At 35.7% G+C, this 9154-nt stretch overlaps 1 non-coding gene across 1 annotated transcript; it reads right to left on the bottom strand.

The window, feature by feature from the left end:
* Positions 1-8805: 8805 nt before the first annotated feature.
* On the bottom strand, positions 8806-8911 carry LOC118636731. The gene has a single exon (XR_004960718.1). It is a non-coding gene; the product is annotated as a U6 spliceosomal RNA (small nuclear RNA).
* Between the last annotated feature and the right edge of the window lie 243 nt (positions 8912-9154).

Genomic DNA, 9154 nt, shown 5'->3' with positions numbered 1-9154 from the left:
CCAAACTCATTTTATGAGGCCAGCATAATTCAAATTACAAAACTAGAAAAAGACATTACAAAGAAAGAAAGCTAGAGGCCAATATCCCTGATGAACATAGACACTAAAATCCTGAACAAAATACTAGCAAGTCAGATCCATCAATACATAAAAAAAATTATTCACTATGACCAAGTGGGATTCATCCCAGGGATGCAAGGCTGGGACAGTATTTGCAAATCAATAACTGTGATCATCACATAAATAAAATGAAGAATAAAAAACACATGATCATATCAATAGATGCCGAAAAAGCCTTCAACATAATCCAGCATCCATTTCTGATAAAAATGCTCATCAATGTGGGAATAGAGGGATCATATATTGACATAATATAGGCCATATATGAAAGACCTACAGCCATAATCATACTCAATGTGCAAAAATTAAAAGCATTTTTCTTAAGAACAGGAAAAAGACAAGGATGCCCACTTTCGCCACGCCTATTTAACATAGTACTGGAAATATTACCCACAGCAATCAGACAGGAAGAAAAAATAAATGAAATACAAATTGGAAAGAAGGAAGTATAACTGTCATTATTCGCAGGTGACATGATACTAAGAAAATCCCAAAGACTCCATCAAAAATTACTAGACTTAATAAATGAATTTGGCAAAGTAGCAGGATACAAAATTAATGTCAAGAAATTGACGGGATTCTTTTTTTTTTTTTTATCCTCACCCTAGGATATTTTTCCATTTTTTGTACAGATAGAGTGGGAGGGAGAGAGAGAGAGAGAAACATCGACGTGAAGGGACACATCGAGTGGCTGCCACCCGCACGACCAACCAGGGCCAGGGACAAACTGCAACCGAAGTACGTGCCCCTAGCGGGAACCGAACCCGGGTCTCTCCGGACCGCAGGCCGACGCTCTAACCGCTGAGCCAAACTAGCCAGGGCTTGACGGGATTCTTATACACCAATGATGAACTCACAGAAAGAGAAACTGTCTGTCTGTACCGCCGGCCGATGCTCCAACCGCTGAGCCAAACCCGCCAGGGCCAGAAAGAGAAACTGAAAAAACAATCCCATTTACCAGTGCAGCAAAAAAAAGATACCTAGCAATAAACTTAACCAAAGAAGTAAAGGACCTACTTGCAGAAAACTACAGGACATTGGAAAAAGAAATTGAGGAAGATATAAAAGAGTGGAAGGACATACCTTGTTCATGGATTGGAAGGATTAACATCATTAAAATGTTTGTACTACCCAATGCAATCTATAGATTCTATGCAATCCCCATCTAAATACCAATAACATATTTCACAGAACTAGAACAAATACTTCAAAAGTTTATATGGAACCAAAAGAGACCTCGAAGAGCCACAGCAATCTTGAAAAAGAAAAACAAAGTAGGAGGGATCACATTACCAGATTTCAGGTTATACTACAAACCTACTATAATCAAAACAGACTGGTACTGGCACAAGAACAGACATATAGACCAGTGGAACAGAACAGAGAACCCAGAAATGGACCCAAGGCAATATGCTCAATTAATATTTCACAAAGGTGGCAAGAGCATACAGTGGAGTTAAGAAGCCTCTTTAATAAATGGTGTTGGGAAAATTGGACAGCTACATGCAAAAAAAATGAAACTAGACCATCAACTTACACTATACACAAGAATAAACTCAAAATGGATAAAAGACTTGAATGTGACTAGTGAATACATAAAAATCCTAGAGGAAACTGTACACAATGAAATTTCAGACATCATACATAGCAGAATTTTTACTGATACATCAACTAAGGCAACAGAAAAAAAGGAAAAAATGAACGGATGGGACTATATCAAACTAAAAAGCTTCTGCACAGTTAAAGAAACAACCATCAAAATGGAAAGGCAACCCACTGTACAGGACAGCATACTTGCTAATGACATTTCAGATAAGGGGTTAATTTCAAATATATATAGAGTGCTCATAAACTCAACAAAAGGAAAACAAAGAACCCAATTAAAAAATGGGCAGATGAACTAAATAGACACCTCTCCAAACAGGACATACAAATGGCTAAGAGACATATGAAGAAATGCTCAACATCACTATCATCAGAGAGATGCAAATTAAAACAACAATGAGGTATCACCTCACACCTGACAGAGTGGCTGTCATCAACAAATCATCAAACAACAAGTTTTGGGAAAGGTGTGGAGAAAAGGGGACTCTAGTAGATTGCTGGTGGGGATGCAGACTTGTGCAGGCACTATAGAAAACAATATGGTGTTACCTCAAAAAATTAAAAATTGAACTTCCATTTGATCCAGTGATCCCACTTCTAGGAATATACCCTAAGAAACCTGAAACACCAATCAGAAAGAATATATGTACCCCCATGTTTGTAGCAGCACTATTTATAATAGCTGAGATCTGGAAACAGCCCAAATGTCCATCAGTGGACAAATGGATAAAAAAGCAATGGTACATATTCACAATGGAGTACTATGCAGCTGTAACAAAGAAAGATCTCTTATCCTTTGAGAAGGCATCGAGGGACCTGGAAAGTATCATGCTAAGCAAAACAAGCCAAACAGAGAAAGGCAAGTATCATATGATCTCACTTATTTGTTGAATATAATGAACATAACAGTCTGAGGAATGGGGTAGTCCCAGAGACCTGGAAGTGGGGTACAGACTGAAAATCCCCAGAAAAGAGTGTGTTGGGGGAGACATAAACCAGAGAACATATATGCATGTATGCATGAACAGTGGACATGGACAACAAAGCTGGGGACAGTGTGGGGAGGAAGGAAGAGGAGGAATCAGTGTTGAAAAAGGAGAAAGATTTGTAACAAAAATAAATTATTTAAAAATAAATAAATAAAAAAGGCTTGAAAAATGTAAAACATAAAAAAAAAGTATCTCAGTTTAAAACCAGAGCTAAATAATGAGAATCTTCCTCTGCTATTTTTGCATTTTATTCTAAATTTTCACCCTGTACAATATTTATTATCTTTTAAGTATTTTTAATTTTTAATGTATAGTTTTTCATTTAAAATAAGTTTTTAAATTAACATTTTGTGAATAAATGTTTCATTTACAAATGAGTTTGATCAAATTATTTTGCTGATTTAAAGTAAATACTACAAGACAAATGAGTAAAAAAGTTGTGGTACATATACACAATGGAGTACTATGCAGCTGTAAGAAAGAAAGGTCTCTTATCCTTTGAGATGACATGGAGGGACCTGGAGAGTATTATCCTAAGAAATAAGCCAAGCAGAGAAAGACAAGGATCATATCATCACACTTATTTGTGGAATATAATGAAAATAACAGTCTGAGGAATGGGGTAGTCCCAGAGACGTGGAAGTGAGGTACAGACTGACAATCCCCAGTAGAGGGGGTCAGGGGGAGAGATAAACCATAGAACGTACATGCATGTATGCATGAACAATGGACATGGACAACAAAGCTGGGGACAGGGCAGGGAGGGAGGGGGAGGGAGTATCAGTTGGGGGGAAAAGGGGAAACATTGTAACAAAAATAAATTAATGAAATAAAAATAAATAAATAAATTTTTTAAAAAAGAAAATTAAAGATTTGGAGCTGAATGGAATACAATGCCAATTATCACACTTTTATTTCTCTCCTTTGATTCTTTACTGACTAAAGTTTTGAATAGATAAAATGAAGATGGTAAATATATCAGCTGGGCTCTGTGAAATTCCAGTGAGGAGCAATATGTATGTGGGAATGTGGGCCAAGGAAGAGGCCAGTGAAACTATGTGAGCCTGAGAAAGGCTCCATTTTTCATGGACCATTGGGACAAAAGCAAATGCTGACAAAAAAGTATGTTTTGAATTTGTTTTATTTTATAAAATATGAACATTACCTATGAAAATAAAGCTGACTACTTTAAATTAGTAGAGACTTTGCTTCATAGTATGTGTGTTTGTATTTAAATGTTATAGTTAAGCAAGGATGTGACCATAGATCATTAAGTTCTTATGAGGTCAAATAAAATAACCAACCTGAATCACAAAAAAAAAATTCATATTGTTATAAAAACTCAGATACCTGTACTAAGTATGGATATTCAGCTGAATAAAGTTCAAAGTGAAAAGGTAAAAATCATTCTTAACTGTGAGGTAAAGATGCTCATATTATGAAAATAACAACAAAAATTGAGTAGGTGAATACTGAATGCCTTGAAACATATAATGCATATTTTATTATTTTTCTCAAGTAAAAGAAAATTAGGATGGCAAAGGAACAAAGATTACATTGGTTTTTTATCTATTAGTTTGCAGGAGAAAAAAAGGCCCCGTTTTTTTATTTGACCTTATATTGATTTATTTCCTCACACAGAAGTTCAAAACCTCTCTTCCCTCCCCTTTTCCCCACAAAAGGACGTTTCTTTTTGTTTTTTGGGTTTTTTTTATGGCAATCTTGTTTTCTCAGCAAAAGTTTCTTTCAAAGGAAAAACAAAATCCCTGATAATTACAAAGGATGTACAAGATTGCTTGTCCTTTTTCTGTGGGAGAAAAATCATCTATTTGCAAAATAATTGAGAAGCTCAATTAAAAGGTAAATTTGTACTGGACAGGAAGGAAAAATATCAAAATCTAGTACAAAGAATTATACTAAAAGAAAAAAAGAATCTAGGAATTCTCAGTAGGCCTATATTTTCTCATAAATGCTTTTGACTTATGGTGAGACTACATCAACCGTATATCTAGGATATGTGCCAAAAAATTCTGGATCCATCTATACCTCCTAAAGCAGCATATCTATACTTTGATATCAGATAGATTCATATATGAACAAATCTTCAAAAAGTTGTTATACCTAATAACAATAAATCGCTCCCTCAGTTTGACTGAGGGAGATGAAAATCAGATTTCCAATTCAACTGAAATGTTTGTGCTCGCTATTCTGTATCTGCATTACAGAAAAACATGAACCTAGAACTATCTTTGAAAAAAACAAGTGATTACAATCCATCATGTTGACAAATCACTTGTAGATATAATCATAGTAATATCTACAAACCGGCTATGTGCTCACTTAACCTGGATGATTATTATAGGTGTTCCAGCTCCTTGTGTGGTTCTTCATAAATCTTTGTGATAACTTCCCCTGTTCAATTTTTAGAGATATAATAAAAGTATCCCAAATATAGCTCACAGGCATTTATGCATTCAAAAAAATATTATTGACTACCTGCTAAGTAATAAGTAATGTACTACTTGGATACAAGAGAGAACAGAAAAAACAAAGGAAGGAAAAAAGGAGGGAGAGAAGGAAGAAAAGACATAGACAAGAAGGAAGAAAGAAGGAATGGCTGGAAGGAAGGAAGAGAAAGAAAGGCAAAACCCCTGACCTCATGAAGCATGCAGGCAAATGGGAGTAATTAATAACAGTCAAAAAGTAATAATACATGCAAATTAGCAACTGTGATAAGTACTAAAAGAAATATAACAAACTATGAAAGCATATAATAGAGGTATTTGACTTACTTAGGAAGATTAGAGAAGACATCCCTTATGTGGCAATTGAGCAGACATAAAACATCAACAGCAAAGGGTAGAGATGAGTGTTTCTGGAATTTGTTTCTATTTTGTATACCAGTCTGCATTCCTATCTTTGCTAATTAAGATGGAACAGGAAGGAGCCATCATGGTCATCTTTACTAACCTGTTCTGAAGCCTCCTTTAGAGTTGAGCCAGCACTAGACTACCTACATTCACATACCTTCCTCTGGGTTATTCCCAGTCTTTCCCTGCAAATCTGGAAAGCTAAAAATGCCGCAAAAAGAGCTTACTCCTCCTGATCCAAAATGCACCCATCCTTTCACAATGATTTGGAAGTAGAACAACAAAAGAAAATAAAGAAAGACTCGCCCTGGCCGGTTTGGCTCAGCGGTTAGAGCATCAGCCTGCAGTCCAGAGAGACCCTGGTTTGGTTCCCTCTAAGGGCATGTACCTTGGTTGCAGTTTGTCCCTGGCCCTAGTTGGTGGTGCGGGTGGCAGCCACTCAATGTGTCCCTTTCACATGGATATTTCTCTCTCTCTCTCTAGCTTCCTTCTCTCTCCCTCCTGCTCTATCTGAACAAAAAGAGGAAAAATGTCCTAGGGTGAGGATAAAAAAATAAAATAAAATAAAATAAAAAGAAAGAATCCTTTTATATTTGCTATCATAAAAGGGTGATAATTCTTGCTATTTCAAATAGATCTTCTTTTGAAAAGTTTCAAGTTTAGTTCTTGCTCTCCATTTCTATCTCTCTCTCTCTCATTCCTTCCTTTACTAAGATACACCTTACTAAAATAAATAGTTTTCTTGATAGTTCAAGTCTACCATAGCACTATCTTAAATCAACAATTATATTTTGTGAGTTTAATTATCTAGATAACAGGGATAAAAACATTGTCCTGAAACATTTATTTGCTTTGTTATGTCCAAAGACATTTGGATTCTCTTTCATGCTGCGCTACATATGTATGTGAGAGAACACAGGTTGGATTATTTTGCTCGATATATAATATTATGTCTAGTACTAATCAGTATTATTTTGAGCTTCTTTTTGTTTTGTTATTAACTTTAAAAAAAGGTAATATGAAGTAATCTATAATTTTCACAAAACATGATCATATTATACTTGGAACTGCAATAGTCGGTTTCTTAAATAGCCAAAAATTTAATTTATGAGTGCTTACCTTTTTAAATTCATCTAGTTTATTTAAGTATTTTTTTCACAAAAATCTAGACATTCTTAGTTTAGTACTCTGCCATTCATTTCCCTACTAGGGCATATCAAGGAATCAGTTCTTGATTTCCCTTATTCAGTATGCATTGGATACTCTTGTTTATGTTCTATTTATAATGTGTCTTGCTTTGACTACACAAATGTACATAATTTAGGTGTTTCTTATATTTTTTAAATGATTTGTTTTCTTTTTTTTTTTGTAGCTTTCTCTCTTTTCTTTTTATTTATTTACACAGATTTTTAAACAACTAAGTGATTTTCCTTTTTCTGCTTTTCTCCGGCCTATTTTAAAAAAATATACAGATTCCTCTGCCATTCAGAAGTATATCATTATCTAAAAAGTGCCACTTCAACCATAGGTTAATTTATGATAGCAAATATAAAAATAATATAAATGTGTCCTGGCAGCTTTGGCTCAGCGGTTAGTGTCAGCCCATGAACCAAAAAGCTGAGGGTGCGATACTTCACTTGCAGTTTGTTCCCCAGTCCTGGTTGGAGTTGTGGGGGAGGCAACCAGTCTCTCTCTCTCTCTCTCTCTCTCTCTCTCTCTCTCTCTCTCTCTCTCTCTCTCCCTCTCCCTCTCTCCCTCTCTCCCTCCCACTTGATCTGAAGATAAATGGAAAATTATCCTCTAGTGAAGATTTTTAAAAAATAATAATATATGTGAACAAATATAAGTACAGGTTTAAGTAAATGATGGAATGTTCATATATTGGGTTATCATGTAGCAATTTAAATGATAATAGCAAAGAGTTTACAAAAACAGTGTGGATGTTTATACTATCCTGATTAAAAAGGCAAACTATGTAGTTTGGTCTGCAATATTATTATGGATTTGTAGAAATCAAAAACCACTCTAGGAAAAATACTGGAGGTAAATATGTGAAAGGAGCAGTGATTATTACTGGGGAGTAGGGTTATTTAGGTGATTTTTTAAAATTTATTTATTTATTTATTTTTGTTACAGATGTTTCTCCTTTTTCTCCCCACTGTTTCCCTCCTCCCCCTCCCTCCCCACATGTCCCCAGCTTTGTTGTCCATGTCCATTGTTCATGCATGTAAGTTCTGTGGTTTATCTCTCCCCCACCACTCCCTCTTCTGGGGATTGTCAGTCTGTACACCACTTCCACGTCTCTGGGACTACCCCATTCCTCAGACTGTTATGTTCATTATATTCCACAAATAAGTGAGATAAAATGATACTTGTCTTTCTCTGCTTGGCTTGTTTCGCTTAGGATGACACTTTCTAGGTCCCTGCATGTACTCTCAAAGGATGAGATCTTTCTTTCTTACAGCTGCATAGTACTCCATTGTGTATATGTACCACTGCTTTTGTATCCATTCATCTACCGATAGACATTTGGGTTGTTTCCAGATCTTAACTATTGTAAAGAGTGCTGCTATAAAAATGGGGGTACATATATTCTTTCTGATTGGTGTTTCAGGCTTCTTAGGGTATATTCCTAGAAGTGGGATCACTGGGTCAAATGGAAATTCAATTTTTAATATTTGAGGTAACACCACAGTGTTTTCCATAGTGCCTGCATCAGTTTGCATTCCCACCAGCAGTGAACTGGAGTCTCCTTTTCTCCACACCCTTGCCAATACTTGTTGTTTGATGATTTGTTGATGGCAGCTATTCTGACAGGTGTGAGGTGATACCTCATTGTTGTTTTAATATGCATCTCTCTGATGATTAGTGATGTTGAGCATTTCTTCATATGTATCGTAACCATTTGTATGTCCTGTTTGGAGAGGTGTCTATTTAGATCCTCTGCCCATTTTTTGATTGGGTTCTTTGTTTTACTTTTGTTGAGTTGTATGAGCACTCTCTGTATATTGGAAATTAACCCTTTATCTGATATATCATTGGCAATTATGCTCTCCCAAACAGTTGGTAGACTTTCCATTTTGATGATTGTATCTTTTTGTGTGCAGAAGCTTTTGAGTTTCATGTAGTCCCATGTGTTCATTTTCTCCTTTGTTTCTGTTGCCTTAAGTGATGTATCAGTGAAAATCCTGCTTCATATGATATCTGAAATTGCATTGCCTAAAAATATGGAACGCTTCACAAATTTGTATATCATCCTTACGCAGGGGCCATGCTATCTTCTCTGTATCGTTCCAATTTTAGTACAGGTGCTGCCGAAGCGAGCACTATTTAGGTGATTTTTAAATATACATTCCAATTTTAGAGTATGAATACATTTTTATTTTTATTTTTTATTTATTTATTTTATAAATTAATTTTTGTTACAGATGTTTCTCCTTTTCCCCCCACTGATTCCCCCCTCCCCATCCCTCCCTGCCCTTTCCCCAGGTTGTTGTCCATGTCCACTGTTCATGCATACATGCATATAAGTTCTGTGGTTTATCTCTTCCCCACCACCCACCCCTATTT

Source organism: Molossus molossus, unplaced genomic scaffold (genome assembly GCF_014108415.1).
Source record: "Molossus molossus isolate mMolMol1 unplaced genomic scaffold, mMolMol1.p scaffold_m16_p_2, whole genome shotgun sequence".
NCBI lineage: Eukaryota > Metazoa > Chordata > Mammalia > Chiroptera > Molossidae > Molossus > Molossus molossus.
Note: the sequence above shows the minus strand (reverse complement) of the source record. Positions and strands in the feature narration are given on the sequence as shown.